Source organism: Diceros bicornis, chromosome 28 (genome assembly GCF_020826845.1).
Source record: "Diceros bicornis minor isolate mBicDic1 chromosome 28, mDicBic1.mat.cur, whole genome shotgun sequence".
In the NCBI taxonomy this organism is placed as follows: domain Eukaryota; kingdom Metazoa; phylum Chordata; class Mammalia; order Perissodactyla; family Rhinocerotidae; genus Diceros; species Diceros bicornis.
The window spans coordinates 13,830,632-13,855,064 of record NC_080767.1 but is presented as its reverse complement, the minus strand read 5'-3'; the positions used below and the strand labels follow the sequence as shown (position 1 = coordinate 13,855,064).

The window sequence follows — 24,433 nt, the reverse complement described above, 5'->3', positions numbered from 1 at the left end:
TTTATTTAGAAAATATTACATTGAATCAAATTTCTTTTTGAATGGTGTTTGTTACCTCAGATATGACAGATATACATTTCTACTTTTATACATGCTGTAGTTCATTTATTTATTCAAAATGCTCTATATTTATTGAGCATCTACTATGTGTTACATTTTATTCTAGGTCTTTGGGATGTTGCAGAGTAAGAAACAGACAAGTTCCTACTCTCAGAGAGCTTATATGTGTGGTGGACAGACACAGTAAATAAATGAACAAATTAAAAATGAAAATACAATATGTCATGTGCTAATTAATAATCACTTTAAAGAATTAATTAATAATGTACTTATTTTTGGTTTCAAAGTGTTTTTTAGGACACCTTTTGCTGTTATTATTTTCTAAAGGTTTAAGAGTGATTATGCTTCCCCAGGACTTCCTAAGACATTTTCAACTTTTGCATTCCCATAACAGTATTTTTAAAAACCACAGGCATGTTTTATTTCTGCAGTTAGAACAAAAACTAATAATAACAACTGTAACCAAAATATTTCTGTACATAGTTTTGAATGACACATGGTCGATTTGTTTTCACATGATAATTGTCTGAGTTTGAATTTCGTGTCTGCAGCAGCTTTGAATACTGAGTCACATGGTGTAAATCAGTATTCATATCCCATCAGAGAAGTGTTTCCTACCCAGCATGTTCTTCACAGCAGCCTTTACATCCTTCTTCCTCAGACTATAGATGAGAGGATTGAGCATGGGGGTCATCACTCCATAGAAGAGGGAGATGAGGGCCTCAACGATGTCTTGATTATCTGTACTAACAGAGCTTTTAGACTTGGGCTTTGTGTATGTGAAGAAGATGGTTCCACAGAATATAATCACCACTGTCAGGTGGGTTGAGCAGGTGGAGAAGGCCTTACATTTTCCTTCAGTGGAAGGGATCCTTAGAATAGTGCAACAATAAAAATGTAAGAGATGGAAATTACCAGCAATGGAATAACCAGAACAATCAGATATGACCCTGCCATACTGATCACATTGATTGAGATATCAGCACAGGCCAGTTTTAGGATAGCCAGAATTTCACAGACATTGTTAGCACAGCATGGTAATTGCATTGTGAGAGATGTCTGCACCACTGAGTCCACAAGCCCAGCAACCCAGGATCCAGCTGCCTTGGGCACATAGGCACCTTTGCTCATGATGGCAGGGTATCTCGGTGGGTAGCAGATGGCCACATAGCAATCAAGTGCCATCATGCCTAGAAGCACACAGTCTGTGGCTCCCATGACAAATGAGAGAAATATTTGCACCATGCACCCAGAGAAGGAATCTGTTTTCCTTACTGTCAGAAAATTGTCAAGAAATAGTGGGACAGAGGAGGTTGTGTAGCAAATGTCCAGGAAGGAAAGATTACAGAGGAAGAAATATATGTGGATGTGCAAGTGAGAATCATAGATGATTACTGAGATAAGGACTCCATTTCCCAGCAGGATCATCAGGTACATCCATGAAACTAGCACAAAGAAAACTGTCTGGAGCTTTGGGTGGGCAGAAAGCCCCACCAGGACAAATTCCGTCAAAAGGGAAATCATTGGTCCTCTCCATATTACATATTGCCTTTCCCCAAGAGCACTCTACAGATGGTAGAACAGAAATTGGTTGATATAGTGTTTGCAAGAGCTCCTCTTTTAAGAATCATGTTCTATGTTACTGTAGTTCTGTATCTGGATGCAACAGTATAACTTTCAGACAAATATTTTACTGTGAATCCAGGCCACAAGAGCAGGAATCCTAACCTGATTTTCTCCGGGTTAGGAGAGAACATATTTGATTATATGACTTTTGGATCCCAAACCAGTTTATTATAATCCCTACTAGTTCTGCTCTTGACACATTGACTGCAAGTCAATGGCCCACAGCTGGAGGCAGCAGAAAGATGGGCTTTGTTTGGCAGTGACTCCAACACCATGATGTCAACATTTTAAAAGCGGAAGATATGGTATAAAATCTACATTTTCAGCTTGACTTCAAATAAATTAAATATTTGAAAACATTGGACCCATTTCTATCATGGAACTCAGTTACAACTGACCCACTGGGTTTGAAGCATGTTCTCCATTCTACCAGAGTATCCTCCTCTCTGTCTTATCTGCTGGTCATTGGAGATGAATAATAGTTGCGAATTAACATGTTATTCTTGGTTAATTTCAATCATTTATACTACCTGAGAGAATTGTATATGTATGGGAATTCTTGACCCATGGACGCAGGGCTGACTTATCCACCAGGCACAGTAAGCCCATTATACTGTTGAAAGCCTATGAAAATGTTTTGATTTCTTTAAAATCTGAATAAAACAATGATTTTTTAAAAGTTTTAATACATGATATTAGCCTATTAATCTTTAAACCAATGCAGAGGTAAATTATAACTTTTAATGTTATTTCATGGAAGAAAGGGGCCCATGAAGGCGAAAGTGTCTGGTGCCCATCAAAGTCATAAAGCAGTCCTGTGTGTTTGAGTCTCTTTTTAGAGCTCAGACAGTCTGCTTGTGGTATAAGAAGTCAGTACATATTTGCATAGAGCCTCATTGAGGACAGTAACCTCATTGATGGGGCATATCTTTATATTACTCCAGTATCTACCTCAATATCATGAGGAAGTATCTGTTCAATAAATGTGTTTTTTTATAGAAATGAATTGAAAGTATTTACAAAGCCAATTTTATCACGAATAAAGAGATGAAATGTTGTGTACTGTAGGCTCCACCTAATTTTGTTTATTTTCACCTCATGTAAGAACTATCATTTAGGGATCAACTGTGATAACAGTGCTTTTATTCAAAATGTAGACATTTAACTAAAGCAGTGACATGCAATCATTATTTTTTAGCAAATAAAATTTATACAGAAGCACAGTATAAAAAACAAACAGAGAGCTTCTCTGGTTGAAGTTACTCTTGTTTGCAGGGAAGGAAAAAGCAATATCCCTTTAGTGCCTCAGTTATTCTTCCTTCCTCGATTCAGCTGTTAGAGGATTCCAAGGAGCATAATCTGAAAACCAACAATGCAATAAGTATGAAGTAATCTGCATTTTTAAGAGTTTTATTAGCAGCAATAATAATAGTAATATATGTGTTGATTTCTCTATGCCAGATTCATTTCTAAACACTTTTATTCATAACAATCCAACGAAGTAAGGACTATTATGGTATGGCATATGAATTGTCCTTCCTCAAACATTTGTTAAACGTCTCCAGTAAATCATGATATGAATAGACTAAGGAAAACAAAAAGTAGTTATTTCAAGAGATGCAAGAAATAAATTTGGTGAAGGTCAATTCATAATTTTCATATAAACTATTTGAAGTTCACAAACAGAAGATAACTTCCTAATCTTGAAAGGAAACTATATGCCAAAAACCTATAGCAAATTACTATTCAATAATAATTGATAGAGACAGTGTATACATTCTCATTAAGACCTAGAATAAGGTAAGGATGCCCACTCTCACAGCTACTATTATTTTTTTTTAAAGATTTTATTTATTTATTTATTTTCCCCCCAAAGCCCCAGTAGATAGTTGTATGTCATAGCTGCATATCCTTCTAGTTGCTGTATGTGGGACACGGCCTCAGCATGGCCGGATAAGCAGTGCATCGGTGCGCGCCCGGGATCCGAATCCAGGCCGCCAGCAGCTGAGCACACGCACTTAACCGCTAAGCCACGGGGCCAGCCCTCTCACAGCTACTATTTAACAGACTTGGTAGTCCTGGTCAAAATCCTAAGACAAGAAAATGGCAGAAGAGACTACAAAAAAGAGACTACAAAATTTTAAGCTCTGATGAGAAAAATTTGTAAGACTTGTAGCTATAAGATCAAGGGAAAAAAATCAATAGTTCTTAAATGATTAGCAAACATAATAGAAATAAATATAATAAAAACAATAAAAATATAAAGCATCTGGGTTTTATCCTAACAAAGCATGCACAAGACCTTTACAGAGATCATTTAAAAATTATAATAAACAGCATAAGAGAACATGAGTAACTGAAAAGGTACAACTTGTTAATAGATGGTATAAAACTATAAGGCTGCCATTTTCCCCCCAAATAAGTCTATACATTCAATTGAATACATTCAAAATTTTAGCTGGATTTTTTGAAATGAACATGAGCACTCATTCTAAAATATATATGGAAGAAGAAAAGTACACAACTTGCACAGTTAATTTTATAAAAGAAAAATAAGGGGAGTATCCATATTTGAAACACAGTATAAAGCCATAGGAATGCAAATATTATGCTAATGATTCAGGAACACTTAAATAGTCCAGTGGTAAAGAAAAGAGATCTCAGATATAGACATGAGTTTGTATGGGAATTTGATATATCATAAAACTATCACCCCAAAGCAATGGGAAAGTGAAAGCTTAGTAGATTTTGTTAGGAAAATGTCTTTATACAAGAAAAATTACAAAATTAGATACTTGGATTACCGTACATAAAAGTGGAAACCAAATGAATTAACAATTTACGTGTGAAAAAAAATTATACAATTATTAAAAGACAACATAGAAAATCTTGTCAACTTCTAGTGGATGAAAAAGACTTTTAAAACATAAAGCTTTAAGCCAATAGAAAGGTAGTCAAAGGATATGAATCAGCAATTCACAGAAGAGTTTTCCTAAATGGTTGACAAGTGTATGGAGAGATTCTCACACTTAGAATCTGAAAAATGCTCATTAAATATTCAAAATCAGAAAAATGTTCATTAAAATAGCCATGAGATATCATTCACCTTCATTAGAAAAGTAGATGATACCAAACGTTGGCAAGCATGTGGGGAGGTGGAATTCTTGTGGGAGTATACACTGGTGTACTGGAAAAGTCCCTGATTGTATTAAAATTGGGTAGGACCCAGTGATTCCAGTTCTGGGAATATGTCCCAGACAAGTTCTTGCCAAGGACTATAAGCGGACAACCATGAGGATGGTCATCATTGCATTGTTTGTGGCAAAAGGAGGTTGGAGGCAACCTGGATGTCCATCATCAGAAGGATGGTTCTACCACATGTGAGCGTGCATTATGGAACAGTCTGCAGAAGTGAAAAGCAAATAAACTAGATGTCCATAAAGTAACATATATACATCCCTGAAAAAGTGTTGAAAAAAGTAAACAATATTGTAATTTATAGCACAATAAAATTTATATATGAAATTAAAATACATATTTTTCAAGGGTCCATGCATTTTTAGGGAGAAATCAAACACATAATTGTGGTTTGGGGAGGGAATGTTAGTGGAATCAGTGATTATGGAATATAGGTGGCTTTTTAAGAATTGAGGAAAATAATGTACAGAAGAATATAAAATAAAATACAGAGGAGCATGATTAGCTAAAGCCTAAGTTTAAAATGAAAAAGAAAAATAAAAACACATATAAAAATCATAGAGAACAATATAAGGCATATGCCAATGAAGGAGCTCAGATTAGAAATGTAGTTTAATAGAAGGGGCTATCGTAAATGTGAAAAAGAAAAAAGGGGGGGCGGAGTCAAGACTGCAGCATAGGCAGACGCGGAACTCACCTCCTCCCGTGGACACAGCCAATTTACAACTACTCGTGGAAAAATTACCCCTGAGACAGAACTGAAAACTGGATAAGAGGATCTCCTGCAACAACGGACAATCCTAACTGAGGCGGAAGAGGCAGAGACTCCCTTCTGGAGAGGAAAAACGCCGCCTTCACAAGCCGCCAGCTTCACGGCCGCCGGGAGCAAATCACAGGTACGCAGCCTCCCTGGAGGCGCGGGGCCCTGAGCCGGGGAGCGCCCCCGCTGTGGTCATTTTGTGGACCCAGCACAATCGAGACCAGCAGCATAATATCTGACTTTGCCTGCTACTAAAGCATTGGGGAGCACCCCCAGAAAACCCGGTTCACAAAGAAACTAAAACTGGCTCTTAAAGGGCCCGTGCGCAAACTCACCCGTTTCAGAAAGCATCCTAAAATCACCAGAAAGAAAGGTGCACAGTGCTGTGGTGAAAAGAGACTCACCTAATAGGCCCTGAGTGCATCTCAGTGAGGGGTGAGACCTCTCCAGGGACTGGGACATTGGCGGTGGCCATTGTTGTGGCCCAGTGTGGGTGTGCTGACACAGATACCATTGGAGTTCTCTCTGAGGCCTGCTAGCCCAGGGTCTGCCCAACCTGCTAGAGCACCAATTTAATCCAGCTCAGCCAGGGCAGGCAGCCCACCCTAGAGACTGGCCCCACCCAACAACCAGCCCTCAGGCAACTTGTGGGCCTGCATAGATAGGTGACTGGAATCTCTGCAGCCTGGCAACTGAGCCGAGTTGAGCTGGGCAGGGTGTGCACAAGGAGCGGGTGGAGAGGGTGGGGCAGTGGTGGAGTGTGTGGGGCTCCCGCCGTGGAGAGACTGGGTCCCCTTGGGGAGGTCGGGGCGCTCACACGGGGCAGGACTGTGTTGACTGTGTGTGTGGACCTGTGGGCGGCAGGGTTTGTCAGCTGCAGAAGACTTGTGCTTCTCAAAGACCCACATAGGAGGTTTGCCCCACCTTCCAAAGCCTGAAAGGATTGGGTGCTCCTGTGCCTGAGGCCAGCCCCACCCAGCTGTAATCCTCAGAGAGCTGACAAGAGACCTAATAGGCTAGAGGCTTACAGCAATTGTAAGGCCCTGAGCCTAACAACCTGCCACGCTGGGGGACTACTCACTTAAAAGAAAGACTGCAACACAAATGTGGTATTAGAACTTGCAGCCAACTGTGCTGGGGCTCCCCACACCTCATAAAGAGACTGAAGGGCATACAACAACTACAAGCAGCTGAGCATTACAACAGCTGGCCGGGAGCATAACTCAGCCTCCCTGGGTGCCCACAGGGAGAGCAAACAGGCCACAACAGAAGGACACACGTAGCCCACATAGGGGTCACCCCTGGAACATTGAGAACTGAGGGAAGCACACTGGAAACCTCCTAAGGCATCACTTACATAAGGTCACCTATCCAAGAGCAGGAGACGTAGCTGACCTACCTAATACGTAGACACAAGCACAGGGAAAGAGGCAAAATGAGGAGGCAAAAGAATACATTCCAAGTAAGGTAACAGGACAAAACCCCAGAAAAGGAACTAAGTGAAACAGAAATGAGCAACCTATCTGACAGAGAGTTCAAACTAAGAGTGTTAAGGATGCTCACTAATCTGGGGAGAGGAATAGATGAACTCAGTGAGAATGTCAACAAAGAAAAGGAAGATATAAAAAAGAACCAATCAGAAATGAAGAATACAATACTGGAAATGAAAAATTCATTAGAGGGACTCAAAAGGAGAGTAGAGGATACAGAAGAACGGATCTGTGAGCTGGAAGAAAGATTAGAAGAAATTACCCAAGGTGAACAGGTAAAAGGGAAAAGAATTAAAAAGAGTGAGGACAGTCTAAGGGACATCTGGGACAACATCAAGTGCACTAACATCCGTGTTATAGGTGTCCCAGAAGGAGAAGAGCGAGACAAGGGGGCAGAGAATCTATTTCAAGAAATAATAGATGAAAACTTCCCTAACCTAAGGAAGGAAACAGATATCCGGGTACAGGAAGCACAGAGAGCCCCAAACAAGATAAACCCAAAGAGGCCCACACCAAGACACATCATAATCAAAATGTCCACAATTAAAGATAAAAAGAGAATCCTAAAAGCCACAAGAGAATGTCAAGTTACATACAAAGGAAACCCCATAAGGCTATCAGCTGACTTCTCAGCAGAAACCTTACAGGCTAGAAGAGAATGGCACGATATATTTAAAGTGCTAACAGGAAAAAACTTACAGCCAAGAATACTCTACCCAGCAAGGTTATCATTCAAAATGGAAGGAGAGATCAAAATTTTCCCAGACAAGCAAAAATTAAAGGAGTTTGTCACCAAGAAACCAGTGCTACAAGAAATGTTAAAGGGACTGATTTAAGGGGAAAAGAGAAGACCACAAATAGGAAAAATTATCTATTTCCATGATTAGAACGTAATGGATACAAATACACAAAAAAGAGGTTAGATATGATATCAAAAACATAAAAGGAGGGAGGAGGGGAGTTAAGAGTACAGCTTTCAGACAGAGGTCAAACTAAAGTGACCATCAATTCTGTATAGAAGAAGAAAGGAACAGAGAAGGTCTACTAAAACACTGAGAAAAAAAAAAGTTAAAAAATGGCAGTAAGTACATACTTATCAATAGCTACTTTAGACGTCAATGGACTAAATACTCCAATTAAAAGGCATAGGGTGGCTGACTGGATAAAAAAACAAGACCCATGAATGCAGCAAAAGGGGTCCTGAGAGGGAAACTCATAGCGATACAAGCCCACCTTAACAAACAAGAAAAAGCCCTAATAGGCAACCTTAAATTACACCTAACAGAACTAGAAAAAGAAGAACAAACAAAGCCCAAAGCCAGCAGAAGGAGAGAAATAATAAAAATCAGAGCAGAAATAAATGATATTGAGACCAAAAAAACAGTAGAAAGGATTAATGAAACAAAGAGTTGGTTCTTCGAGAAGATAAACAAAATAGACAAACCCTTAGCCAGGCTTACTAGGAAAAAAAGAGGAAAGGCTCAAGTAAATAAAATTAGAAATGAAAGAGGAGAAATTACAACGGATACCATGGAAATACAGAGGATTATAAGAGAATACTATGAGAAATTATATGCCAACAAATTGGACAATCTAGAAGAAATGGATAAATTCTTAGACTTATACAACCTCCCAAAATTGAACCAAGAAGAAATGGAGAATCTGAATAGACCAATAACAAGTAAAGAGATTGAAATAGTAATCAAAAACTTCCCAAAAAATAAAAGTCCAGGACCAGATGGCTTCTCCAGTGAATTTTACCAAACATTCAAAGAAGATTTAATACCCATCCTCCTCAAACTATTCCAAAAAATAGAGGAAGATGGAACACTTCCTGAATCATTCTATGAGGCCAACATCACCCTGATACCAAAACCAGACAAAGACAATACAAAGAAAGAAAATTACAGGCCAATATCACTGATGAACATTGATGCAAAAATCCTCAACAAAATATTGGCAAACCGAATACAACAATATATTAAAAAGATCATACACCATGATCAAGTGGGATTTATACCAGAGATGCAAGGATGGTTCAACATCCGCAAATCAATCAACGTGATACATCACATCAACAAAACAAAGAATAAAAACCACATGATCGTCTCAATAGACGCAGAGAAGGCATTTGACAAGATACAACATCCATTTATGATAAAAACTCTCAATAAAATGGGAATAGAAGGAAAGTACCTCAACATAATAAAGGCCATATATGACAAACCCACAGCTAACATCATACTCAACGGGGAAAGACTGAAAGCCATTCCTCTGAGAACAGGAACGAGGCAGGGCTGCCCACTCTCACCACTCCTGTTCAACATAGTACTGGAGGTTTTGGCCAGAGCAATTAGGCACGAAAAAGGAATAAAAGGAATCCAAATAGGTAACGAAGAAGTGAAACTCTCACTATTTGCAGATGACATGATTGTATATATAGAAAACCCTAAAGAATCTGTTGGAAAACTGTTAGAAACAATCAACAACTACAGCAAAGTTGCAGGGTACAAAATCAATCTACAAAAATCAGTTGCATTTCTATATGCTAATAATGAACTAACAGAAAGAGAGCTCAAAAAGATAATACCATTCACAATTGCATCAAAAAGAATAAAACACCTAGGAATAAATCTTACCAAGGAGGTGAAGGACCTATACAATGAGAACTACAAGACATTATTGAGGGAAATCCACGATGACATAAAGAAATGGAAAGATATCCCATGCACGTGGATTGGAAGAATAAACATAGTTAAAATGTCTATATTACCTAAAGCAATCTACAGATTCAATGCAATCCCAATCAGAATCCCAATGACATTCTTCACAGAAATAGAAAAAAGAATACTAAAATTTATATGGGGCAACAAAAGACCCCGAATAGCTAAAGAAATCCTAAAGAAAAAGAACAAAGCAGGAGGCATCACAATTCCTGACTTCAAAACATACTACAAAGCAATAGTAATCAAAACAGCATGGTACTGTTACAAAAACAGACACACAGATCAATGGAACAGAATTGAAAGCCCAGAAATAAAACCACACATATACGGACAGCTAATTTTTGACAAAGGTGCTAAGAACATGCAATGGAGAAAGGAAAGTCTCTTCAATAAATGGTGTTGGGAAAACTGGACAGCCACATGCAAAAGAATGAAAGTGGACCATGTGCTATCGCCATTCACAAAAATTAACTCAAAATGGATCAAAGACCTGAAGGTGAGACCTGAAACTATAAAACTCATAGAAGAAAATATAGGCAACACACTATTTGACATTGGTTTTAAAGGAATCTTTTGGGATGACATGCCTACCCAGACTAGGGAAACTAAAGAAAAAATAAACAAGTGGGACTTTATCAGATTAAAGAGCTTTTATAAGACAAATGAAACCAGAATCAAGATGAACAAACAGCCAACCAGCTGGGAGAGAATATTTGCAAAACATACATCTGACAAGGGGTTGATCTCCATAATATATAAAGAACTCACACAATTGAACAACAAAAAAACAAACAACCCGATCAAAAAATGGGCAGAGGAAATGAACAGACACTTCTCCAAGGAAGATATACAGATGGCCAATAGGCATATGAAAAGATGCTCAACATCACTAATCATCAGGGAAATGCAAATCAAAACAACACTAAGATACCACCTCACACCCGTTAGAATGGCTATAATCACCAAGACAAAAAACAACAAATGTTGGAGAGGATGTGGAGAAACAGGAACCCTCATACACAGCTGGTGGGAATGCAAACTGGTGCAGCCTCTATGGAAAACGGTATGGAGATTCCTCAAAGAATTAAAAATAGAGATGCCCTATGATCCAGCCATCCTACTACTGGGAATCTATCCAACGCACCTGAAATCAACAATCCAAAGAGGCTTATGCGCCCCTATGTTCATTGCAGCATTATTCACCATAGCCAAGAAGTGGAAGCAACCTAAGTGTCCCTCGACTGACAATTGGATTAAGAAAATGTGGTATATATATACAATGGAATACTACTCAGCCATAAAAAAAGACAAAATCGTCCCATTTGCAACAACATGGATGGGCCTGGAGCGTATTATGTTAAGTGAAATAAGCCAGAAAGAGAAAGACAAACACTGTATGATCTCACTCATATGTGGAATATAAACCAACACATGGACAGAGAAAACTGGACTGTGGTTACCAGGGCAGTGGGGGTGGGGGGTGGGCACAAGGGGTGAAGGGAGTCATATATGGGGTGATGGACAAACAAAAATGTACAACCCAAAATTTCACAATGTTAGAAACCATTAAAACATCAATAAAAAAAATAAAAAATAAAAAAACAAGACCCATGTATATGCTGCATACAAGAGACACACTTCAGACCTAAAGACACTCACAAACTGAAAGTGAAGGGATGGAAAAAGATACTCCACGCAAATGGCAATGAAAAGAAAGCTGGGGTAGCAGTACTCTTATCAGACAAAATAGACTTTAAAACAAAAACCGTAAAAAGAGACAAAGAAGGGCATTACATAATGATCAAGGGAACAATCCAACAAGAGGATATAACACTTGTAAATATCTACGCACCCAATGTAGGTGCACCTAAATATATAAAGCAGTTATTAACAGACATAAAAAGAGAAATAGACAGTAACACAATAATAGTAGGGGACTTTAACACTCCACTTACACCAACGGATAGATCATCCAAACAGAAGATCAATAAGGAAACATTGGCCTTAAATGACACACTAGAACAGATGGACCTAGTAGATATATACAGAGCATTCCATTCAAAAACTGAAGAATACACGTTCTTTTCAAATGCACATGGAACATTCTCCAGGATTGATCACATATTAGGCCACAAAACAAGTCTCCATAAATTTAAGTGATTGAAATAATACCAAGCATCTTTTCTGACCACAACAGTATGAAACTAGAGATCAACTATAGGAAGAAAATCAGAAAAGCCACAAATATGTGGAGATTAAACAAAATGCTACTGAACAACAACTGGGTTAACGAAGAAATCAAAGAAGAAATCAAAAGATACCTGGAGACAAATGAAAATGAAAATACGACATGCCAGCATTTATGGGATACAGCAAAAGCGGTTCTAAGAGGGAAGTTTATAGCGATACAGGCCTATCTCAACAAACAAGAAAAATCTCAAATAAACAATCTAACAATGCACCTAAAGGAACTGGAAAAAGAAGAACAAACCAAGCCCGAAATCAGTAGAAGAAGGGAAATAATAAAAATCAGAGCAGAAATAAATGAAATAGAGACCAAAAAAAAATAGAAAAAATTAATAAAACCAAGAGCTGGTTCTTTGAAAAGGTCAACAAAATTGACAAATCTTAGGTAGACTCACCAAGAAAAAAAGAGAGAAGGCACAAATAAGTAAAATCAGAAATGAAAGAAGAGAGGTTATAAAAGACACCTCGGAAATACAAAAGATTACAAGAGAATACTATGAAAAGCTATATGCCAACCAATTCAACAATCTGGAACAAATGGATAAATTCTTAGAATCATACAACCTTCCAAAACTGGATCAAGAAGAAGTAGAGAATTTGAATAGACCAATCACCAGTAAGGAGATCGAAACAGTAATCACAAACCTCCCCAAAAATAAAAGTCCAGGACCAGATGGCTTCCCTGGTGAATTCTACCAAACATTCAAAAAGACTTAATACCTATCCTTCTCAAACTCTTCCAAAAAATTGAGGAGTGGGGGAAGCTCCCTAACTCATTCTACAAAGCTGACATCACCCTGATGCCAAAACCAGACAAGGACAACACAAAAATGAAAATTACAGGCCAATATCACCGATGAACATCGATGCAAAAATCCTCAACAAAATACTAGCAAATCGCATACAACAATATGTTAAAAAGATTATACACCATGATCAAGTGGGATTTATTCCAGGGATGCAGGGATGGTTTAACATTCGCAAATCAATCAACGTAATACACCACATTAATAAAATGAAGAATAAAAATCACATGATCATCTCAATAGATGCAGAGAAAGCATTTGACAAGATACAGCATCCATTTATGATAAAAACTCTGAATAAAATGGGTATAGAAGGAAAGTATCTCAACATAATGAAGACCATATATGAGAAACCCACAGCTATCATCCTCAATGGTGAAAAACTGAAAGCCATCCCTCTAAGAACAGGAACCAGACAAGGATGCCCACTGTCACCACTCCTATTTAACATAGTACTGGAAGTCCTAGCCAGAGCAATCAGGCAAGAGAAAGAAATAAAAGGGATCCAAATTGGATAGGAAGAAGTGAAACTGTCACTATTTGCAGATGACATGATTTTATATATAGAAAACCCTAAAGAATCCACCAGAAAACTTTTAGAAGTAATAAACGAATACGGTAAAGTTGCAGGATACAAAATCAACATACAAAAATCAGTTGCATTTCTGTACACTAACAACGAAGTAGCAGAAAGAGAAATTAAGAATACCATTCCATTTACAATTGCAACAAAAAGAATAAAATACCTAGGAATAAACGTAACCAAAGAGGTGAAAGATCTGTACTCGGAAAACTATAAAACATTTCTGAAAGAAATTAAAGAAGACACAAAGAAATGGAAAGATATTCCATGCTCTTGGATTGGAAGAATTAACATAGTTAAGATGTCCATACTTCCTAAAGCCATCTATAGATTTAATGCAATCTCTATCAAAGTTCCAACAACATTTTTCACAGAAATAGAACAAAGAATCCTAAAATTTATATGGAACAAGAAAAGACCCCGAATAGCTAAAGGAATCCTGAGAAAAAAGAACAAAGCTGGAGGTATCACATTCCCTGATTTCAAAATATACTACAAAGCTATAGTAACCAAAACAGCATAGTACTGGCACAAAAACAGACACACAGATCAATGGAATAGAATCGAAAGCCCAGAAATAAACCCACACATCTATGGACAGCTAATCTTTGACAAAGGAGCCAAGGACATACAATGGGGAAAAGAAAGTCTCTTCAACAAATGGTGTTGGGAAAACTGGATAGCCACATGCAAAAAAATGAAAGTAGACCCTTACCTTACACCATACACAAAAATTAACTCCAAATGGATTAAAGACTTGAATGTAAGACCTGAAACTGTGAAACTTCTAGAAGGAAACATATGCAGTATGCTCTTCGACATCGGTCTTAGCAACATCTTTTCAAACACCACGTTTGGCTGGGCAAGAGAAACAATAGAAAACATAAACAAATGGGACTACATCAAACTAAAAATCTTCTGTACAGCAAAGGAAACCATCAACAAAACGAAAAGACAACCTAACAATTGGGAGAAGATATTTGCAAACCATACTTCTGATAAGGGCTTAATCTCCAAAATATATAAAGAACTCATGCATCTCAACAACAAAAAAACTACCAACCCAATTAAAAAATGGGCAACAGACCTGAACAGACATTTCTCCAAAGAAGATATACAGATGGCCAACAGACACATGAAAAGATGTTCAAAATCTCTAACTATAAGGGAAATGCAAATCAAAACTACAATGAGATATCACCTCACGCCTGTCAGAATGGCTATAATTAACAAGACAGGAAAAACATGTGTTGGAGAGGATGTGGAGAGAAGGGAACTCTCATACACTGCTGGTGGGAGTGCAAACTGGTGCAGCCACTATGGAAAACAGTATGGAGATTCCTCAAAAAATCAAGGATAGAACTACCATGTGATCCAGCTATTCCACTGTTGGGTATTTATCCAAAGAACTTGAAAACACCAATTTGTAAAGGTACATGCACCCCTGTGTTCATTGCAGCATTATTCACAATAGCCAAGACTTGGAAGCAACCTAAGTGCCCATCAAGGGATGAATGGATAAAGAAGCTGTGGTGTATATACACAATGGAATACTACTCAGCCATAAGAAACGATGAAATCCAGCCATTTGTGACAACATGGATGGACATTGAGGGTATTATGCAAAGTGAAATACGTCAGAGGGAGAAGGTCAAATACCGTATGATTTCCTTCATTAAGTAGTAGATAATAACAACAATAAAGAAACACATAGGGACAGAGATTGGATTGGTGGTTACCAGAGGGGAAGTGGGGAGGGAGCAGGGTGAAAGGGATAATTCGGTACATGTGTACATGTGTGTGGTGATGGGTTGTAATTAGTATTTTGGTGGTGAATATGATGTAATCTATGCAGAAATAGAAGTACAATGATGTACACCTGAAATTTTTACAATGTCATAAACCAATGTTACTGCAATAAACAAAAAATTAAAAAAGAAAAGAAAAAAAAAGAAAAAAGGAAAGTTGACTTCTGACACAATTTAAACAACACACAATGGGTTAGAGGAAAACAATTAAGGCACTTAAAAGAAAAAAAATGGGTTAGAGCTTGTTAGACCCAGCATTTTGAAAAATAAAGGTTTAAATCCAGTTAAAGAGAAGAAAAGTCAGTCATAAAGTGGTTCGTCGGCATTAGGAAATGAAAGGAGGTCACCAGGGTCCGCGAGAGACAATGCTCATCCAACAGATTTCATCTCGTGGTCCCATTGGAAAGATTATCCTTAATGTGGGGATAGATGAATCTGACATTTCTATTAGTCTGATTCATTAAATATGCTATTCATATAAGTAACCCCTTTGATGTGACCCAGTTTTCCTCTTCTGAAGAGAAGCCAGCATTCAGGTCACTTGCACAGAAAGACAGAATAGACTGAGTGGAGGAATTAAGTGGTTGCTCTCCATTGGCCTTTCTGTTTCTCATTGGAAAGCAGGGCACTCTGCTTCATAGTAGTATCTGTGACCTAGTGTCAATCAACCCCTGTGAATGAGACCCAGGGTCTTCTTGGCTTAACAAACCTATTTTGAGTCTGTGGGGCTAAGGACGAGCTTGACGAGCCTTGACGAGCTGAAGGGGAATAGTCTTAGGTAATAGGCTGAGGTGAAAATGTATCAGTGGGGCTTCTGCACAAGAAAACAATGTACAGGGGTGCAATGATCAGAAAAAAAAAAGAGGAACAAATATTTGCCAGTTTGTGAGGTATATTAAATGTAGTATTAAAGAATTATAATTTATTCTCCAGGCAATTGGGAACCTTTGGAATTTTGACCAAGGGATATTAAGGATGAAGACACAGAAGAAGATTCATGCAGAGGCATTCTTCAGAGTGATGTGCTTTGCTTACCAATACCGAACTGCAACCTGTGCTTAGTAGTCTGTAATCATTGTTTTTCAGGGCAATCATTGGCTTCTCCTCTAGCTTGTAGAGAACCTGACTCAAAATTCATCTTCCTTTGGAATTAGACACACAATAGTTCATTTTAGGACAAATTGGTATCAAAAAGTTTTATTTCCCTTGGCAAAACACAATCCTCCTGTTTCCTCTGGGTTATCAGATCAGTCTTATAATAATCTGTGATAACTAAGGTGTATCTGCCTTCAGTTTGAAGTGAAGACCAAAGCTCTGTTGGGTCCTTCACAGCTAGATCGTAACTGATTGCTTTAGTTATTAAACTAACTAAAGTAATAGCTGCCTCATTTTGCCTGGGTTTTCCAGTTTCTTTCGTTTCTGAGTATGAAGGGCACTTCAACAGATACCCAGAGGAAAAGGAAAATATCCCAGTCACTAAGTTAAAAGATTGATGTTCTGGGAGCCATAGAAACCTAATCCTTCTGCCCTTTGTGAATTTTGTTTGTAAGAGAGCTTTCACCTTCAATCCCTAGGAAACTTCTTCTAGAAGTAGTGAGTTCACTAAGGCATTTTTCATGGGGTGAAAAAGGACACATTCATTTGTCTTCAGTTTTCCTCTGGATGCCCCAGGGTGTGCTGGACATTATAAGTAATAGTAGACAAATGTACATGAGCTGAAAAAGATCTTGGCTGCATCTCTTATGAGCTCTGTGATGTTATGCTCATTTTCTAGCTTCTCTCAGCAACTGTGTACTCACCTATGTATTGGGGCAGCCTGGTCTGAGTTTAAGTGTTATCACATATGCTAAATTTATGGTGTAGAGTAGGAACTTAAAACACATTTGAGTTTTCCTTGAGTCATAATTAGTTTCAGTTAAAAACATAAGCAACTCAAAATTATATTCTTAGGAAACCCAAGTCAAGTGCTAGATCTTCCACATGCTAGGTAAGTGACCTAGGGTTGCACTACTTTTCAGAGTCTAGGTTTCCTCATCTGTAAAGTTACCAATAGGTTCTTCATAGATTTAATGAGAGAGTGCAATGATATGATACAAGGAAAGCACTTTGCAAGCTAAATGTAATATCCAAATGCTTGTTCATTCATTCATTCATTCATTCAACACATATATATAACAGTAGCCTAGTGTGTGCTAGACAATATACCTAGGGTTGGTGGTGAGCAAATAAAGTCATTATAATGTCTATTTTTCTCAAGGCCAAAGAAAAATTCTTTATACAAGTATTTCAGTATTAAACAACTTAATGTTTTCCTTTTATATGATTTTATAATTTTGAAGCTGAAAAGGAATTGTCCTAAGCTACTGCCTTCTCATTTTAGAAACAAGAAAAGCAATGCTGAGAGAAGGTCAATGACTTACTCAGTGTTCTGTGCATAATTACTTGTGTGTAGGAAGCAAGCACTGACCAGCTCTAAAGCTCACACTCTTTCCAAAACACTGCATTATCTCAGATGGGGAAATGTGTGCAGTGTAAGTCTTATTGGTATAGTGACAATTGGAGAGAGGCTTAATTAAGTAAACCTGGAATCCAAGAAAAATGACAGACACATCAAGAATGTGACATCCACAGATTTGATCCGAGTTTCTGCTACGAATGAAATCAGCACAATGTAGGAATAGACAGAATAGATGCTCAGATTTTTTTATTTTTTCTAATCCAGGTCAGTAATAATCAAAACAAGACAGCAATAAGGGGCCTGTGGAGGATTTTTGCTTGCACACAATTCATTCTCCGGAGTCAAAACTCACTCTGGAACTCAGGGGCACTAGGATAAAGAGGTACTGATTACAGTGATCCTGGTCCAAGGAGCTTCCAGAAAGGGTTAATGGAAGAAGTGGTTTACGCTTATTCATATTTACAAAGTTAGATATAGGAATCATATTTTTGTCTTAATTAATCTGACTTCAACAATTATTTTTAATACAACCTTACAGGTGATATAATATCTCAGCTATTTTTAAAATCTTTTTAAAATTTGGTGGTCATAGCGACTGCTAAAGATGGTCAAATAATTACATGTAGTTCCACATATTTGGAACAGAGAATTAGTTTTTTCAGCAGATTATAGGTCCAATAACAGTGTTAAAATTGCTTGGTTACTGAAGAAAATGAGAGATAACATCCCTGTTTTTCAATGATGTCTCTAAGAGCACCAAACAGAGGAATCTAATGTTCTTATTCTACCTGCCGGGGCAGAGGAGGAGAGGCAGAATAAATGTTTTTGAAGAGGTAGGTTGGCAAAAGAACAGAGAATTTTATTTTATAGCACCTAGATTAAAACCCAAAGATTTGAAAGCTCCTTTTTTTCTCTTCTTAAATGAGGCCAATTCCTACCTAAGAGCTTTGTTGTGAAAATTACCCAACAATGGTCTAAAATATGCAAAGCTTTATGAACTAAATGATGAAAACTTGGTAGATGAGAAAATTAGATATATCTAGCTAAAGTGTGTAAATTGATATCTTCCCTATAATTTGAAAAACAATATTTACAAGAGAAGGAGATGGAATATGATGTCATTTATGTATCTCTGAGCCTGAGGTATGGTTTCCTTTTCTTGATTTGAGACCAGTCTTCTTCCTTAATAGCTGTTTTGCTTTACAGCCTCAAGAAATGCTATTTTATGTAATAATTTGCAGAATAAAGTAAAAGGATATTAGTTAGATTAAGATGGCAAGCACGGTGCTGTAATTATTTTCTTCAAGTTTCGACTTATCAGTTAGTATATTTCTCAGGTAAGATTGACAGATGAGTCTACTTAAAATATTCTGACTCTCAGGCCCAAAGTTTCTAGTTCAATCTGAGAAAAAAATATGTAAGATGACTCATAGATTCTTGGGGCCTTTGTGGTTACCTAAGGGTTTCTCTAATTTTGAGCTCCATAAGCTTCCTCCAAAAGACCAGCTGTTAGCACAGCAAGGCAATTTAAATTCTTTTGGGGGCGAGCCAGGGAGGGGTCCAATATATGCAACAAACTAGAGTTAGGAATGTAAACATGGAGGATTAAAAACTTTCCAAAACTCCGGGGAGAATGTAGTTAGATCCAATTATATCACGTAATTGGTATATTCTTGTTGTAATGCACATCAAATAACAAATATTTATCACCATCTACATTACCACGATATTTGGAGATAAGACTCAAACAGAAAAAAGTCTTTAATAAATATCGGGTTTTTCTGAAATTATCTGAAAACTTCCCATGATTAATAGCATAAATTGCATACATTTGAATAGTATTTTAAAATATCTAAAGTGGTTTCAGAATTCTACCATGAGTTAGTACATTTACTCCTATTATAAAACTGTAGAGCCTGAGGCTCTGAAAGTTGAACTATTTTGCTAAAGGTTGTCCAGCCAGTATATGAGACGGTAAGAAAGATCTCAAATCCAGCTTTTGTGACTCCAGCTCCTGCCATCTGTTTGCGTCACTGTCCCGTCTCTCACTGGTAAGAACATGCAATGATGTTTCAGAGTATTGCATTCCCACTTTACAATGAGTGCAGGAAAGTTAGAAGAATGTAAGCAATTTAAACTGGCAACTAAATGCCAATAAAAAATTAAAACTGAGTTTTATTTTCTCTCTAGATCCAAGTCAGGGTTGAAGCATGTGGAATAGATTGTAACCTTTTATCAAAAACAATTCTTCTTTGACTTGAATTACAAAGGTCTACATTGAAACTCAATTTTTGTCCCAGAAATGAATCTTCCTTTCTCAATATTTTTCTGTTAAACTATTTCAGACAAGCCTACTTTTTCAAATTGTTAATTTCTGGTTAACCTTTTATTTATTTCTTCTATAGTTCACTCTGAATGCTACAAGTTATGCTGTTCAGGCGTCTGATATTTAATGCCAGATAATAATAGATAATGTCAACTGAGTGGTAGGAGGGGGCATTTTTCTATGCACTTTACATGTATTTACTTTAATCCTTATTACATTCTTTTGAGATATATGCTATTATCTTCTTTTTAAAGACTGAGTAACTGAGGAGCAAAAGATATTATTCATTGCCTGTGATGGTTACGCAACAAGTTTCCCTAAAGGGACTGGAAACTACTTACCGGCATAAAACTTTCTAGTTTACTTTTCTGTGTCACAGCACCATCTCAAGATGTGCCTTGAGCATTGTGGACACTCAGCAGGTATACTTGTTGCCAGAAGGACAGTTGTACCATATACATTTAGTTCCTCAAAGGCCACTCTATATTTTATATACTATGAAATTATATGTTGCTTTAATATTTATAGTTATTTTGCAGTGGTACTTTTCACTGAAGGACCACTGAAGAAACAAAGGATCCTGAAAGGAGGCAGAGCTTGAGTCCTCTTTCCCTAACCTCTTTCTCTGTCCCTTCAACCTGAAAAACTTGGAACCTATATGTTTTATGTGCTATTCTGCATTTTTTACGGACATAAAATTGACATATAACGTTGTGTAAGCTTACGGTGCACACTGTGTAGATTTGGTACATTTATATTTTACAATATGAATGCCACCATAGCGTTAGCTAACACCTCCATCACATCACCTAATTATCATTTCTTTTTTTTTTTGGTGAGAACTTTTAAGATCTAGTGTCCGAGGAACTTTCAAGTGTATAAAACACTATTGTTAACTAAAATCACAATGTTGGGCATTAGATCCCCAGCTTTATTCATCTTCTAACTGCAAGTGTGTACCCTTTGACCAACATGTCCCCAATTTCCCCACCTCACAGCCCCTGGTAACCACCATTCTACTCTCTTTTTCTGTGAGTTTTATCTTTTAGATTCCATATATGAGTGATATTATATAGTACTCGTCTTTTTCTGACATATTTCACTCACCATAATGCCCTCAAAATCCATCCATGTTGTCCCAAATGGCAAGATTTCCTTCTTTCTCATGGCCGGATAATATTCCATATACCACAGCTTCTTTATCCATTCATTCGTTGACAGACATTTAAGTTGTTTCCATATCTTGGCTATTGTGAATAATGTTCTAATAAACATGGGAATGCAGATATCTTTTTGATATCCGGTTTTCATTTCCTTTGGATATATACTCAGAAGTGGGATTGCTGGATCATATGGTAGTTCTATGTTTAATTTTTTTGAGGAACCTCCATACTGTTTTCCTGGTGGTTGAAGCAATTTACATTCCCACCAACAGTGCACAAGCCATCCCTTTTCTCCGCATCCTCACCAACACTTAACTCTTGTCTTTTTGACGATAGCCATTCTAACAGATGTGAGGTGCTATCTTATCATGGTTTTGATTTGCACTTCCCTGATGTTTAGAGATGAGTATTGTTTCATATGCCTGTTGGCCTTCTGTATATCTCCTTTGGAAAACTGTCCATTCAGATCATCTGCCCATTTTTAAATCAAATTGTTTGTAGTTTGTTGTTGTTGAGTTGTATGAGTTCTGTATCTATTTTATATGTCAGTCCTGTATCAGATATATGATCTGCAAATATCTTCTCCCAATTGGTAGATTATCTTTTCATTTTATTGATGGTTTTCTTTGCTGTGCATAAACTTTTTAGTTTGATGTTGTCCCATTTGTTTATTTTTTCTTTTGTTTCTCTTGTGTGAAGAGACATTAAAAATGATAGAGTTATAAACAAAGGCAGAGGAAGCTCATTGCCACAAGAGTCCCCCTAGAAGAAATGATCAAGAAGGCCCCCATACCTGAAAAAAAAGAAAAGTTTACAAAACATTGAGCAGGGAGATCAATGGACAGACAAAATCAGAAAATTGCAGCTCTCTATCAGAACAGGTTAGCAAACAATTATAACATTAAAGATAAAGGGAAGGAAAGCATCAAAAATAACTATAATAACTTCATTTTAATCGCAAACTCACATCACAAAAAGGAAAAAGTTGTGACAACAATAACTTAGAGGGGGAAGAGGAAAGGGATGGAACCTGCTTAGACTAAGGAAATAAGTGGCTAACAGAAAATGAACTATCTCATCTATGAGATCTTGTATACAAACTTCATGGTAACCGCTAAACAAAAAACCAGAACAGAGAAACAAATAATAAATCAAGAGAAAACTGAGGAGACCATCATAGAGAACCACCAAACTGAACTGGCAGTCAGAAATACACGGGACAAGAAACAAGTAAATACAGAACAACGAGAAAATACGTGATAAAATGGCAGTATTAAGCCCTTGTAAATCAATAATCACTCTAAATGTAAATGGATTGGATTTTCCAATCAAAAGACAAAGAGTGCCTAATGGATTAAAAATAAGATGTAACAATACACTGCCTTCAGGAAACACATCTTAGCTCTAAAGACAAACACAAGCTCAGAGTGAAGGGATGGATGATGTTACTCCAAGCTAACGGCAAACAAACGAAAGCAGCTGTTGACATACTTATATCACACAAAGTAGACTTCAAGATAAAAAAGACAGTGAGAGACAAAGAGGGACAGTATATAATGATAAAAGGGACACTCCACCAAGAGGACATAACACTTATAAATATATATGCACCGAACACAGGAGCACCAAGGTATATAAAGCAACTATTAACAGACCTAAAGGGAGAAATCAATAGCAACACAATAATAGTAGGGGACCTCAACACCCCACTTACATCAATAGGTAGATCATCCAGACAGAAAGTCAATAAGGAAATAGTGGAATTAAAAGAAAAACTAGACCAGATGGACTTAATAGATATATATAGAACATTCCACCCCAAAACAACAGAATACACATTCTTCTCAAGTGCACATGTAACATTCTCAAAGATAGACCATATGTTTGGAAATAAGGCAAGCCTCAATAAATTTAAGAAGATTGAAATTATATCAAGCATCTTTTCTGATCACAATGCTATGAAACTAAAAATCAACTACAAGAAAAAAGCTGTGAGGGTGACAAATAAGTGGAGACTAAACAACATGTTACCGAACAACCAATGGATCAAAGAAGAAATTAAAGGAGAAAACAAAAAGTATCTGGAGACAAATGAAAATACACCATACCAGCTCATATGGGAAGCAGCAAAAGCAGTCCTAAGAAGGAAATTCATAACAATAAAGGCCCATCTCAACAAACAAGAGAAACCTCAAATAAGTAACCTTTACACCTAAAAGAACTAGAAAAAGAAGAACAAACAAAGCCCAAAGTCAGCAGAAGGAGGGAAATAATAAAAATTAAAGCAGAAATAAATGAAACAGAACCAAAAAAAAAAAAAACAGTAGAAAGGATCAATGAAACTAAGAGCTGGTTCTTTGAGAAGATAAACAAAATTGACAAACTCTTAGCCAGACTCCCTAAGAAGAAAATAGAGAAAGCTCAAATAAATAAAATTAGGAATTAAATAGGAGAAATTACAATGGATACCAGAGAAATACAATGGATTATAAGAGAGTACTATGAAAAGCTATATGCCAACAAATTGGACAATCTAGAAGAAATGGATAAATTCTTAGACTCATACAACCTCCCAAAACTGAATCAGGAAGAAATAGAGATTTTGAATAGATCAATCACAAGTAAAGAGATTGAAACAGTAATCAAAAACCTCCAAAAAATTAAAAGTCCAGGACCAGATGATTTCTCAGGGTAATTCTACCAAACATTCAAAGAAGATTTAATACTTATCCTTCTCAAACTATTCCAAAAAATTGAAGAAGATGGAACATTTCTTAACTCATTCTATGAGGACAGCATCACCTGATCCCAAAACCAGACAAGGACAATACAAAGAAGGAAAATTACAGGCCAATATCGCTGATGAACATAGATGAAAATATCCTCAACAGCATATTAGCAAACCGAATACAGCTATACATTAAAAGGATCATGGACCATGATCAAATGTGATTTATACCAGAGAACACAATGATGGGTCAACATCCACAAATCAATCAATATGACACACCACATTAACAAAATGAGGAATAAAAACCACATGATCATCTCTATAGATGAGGAGAAAGAATTTGACAAGATCCAACATCATTTGTGATAAAAACTCGCAACAAAATGGGTATGGAAGGAAATTACCTCAACATAATAAAGGCCATATATGACAAACCCACAGCCAATATCAT

General features: G+C 37.1%; 1 pseudogene; it reads right to left on the bottom strand.

The window, feature by feature from the left end:
• Positions 1 to 649: 649 nt before the first annotated feature.
• LOC131393666 (olfactory receptor 13C8-like) lies at positions 650 to 1,597 on the bottom strand (annotated as a pseudogene).
• Positions 1,598 to 24,433: the final 22,836 nt, after the last annotated feature.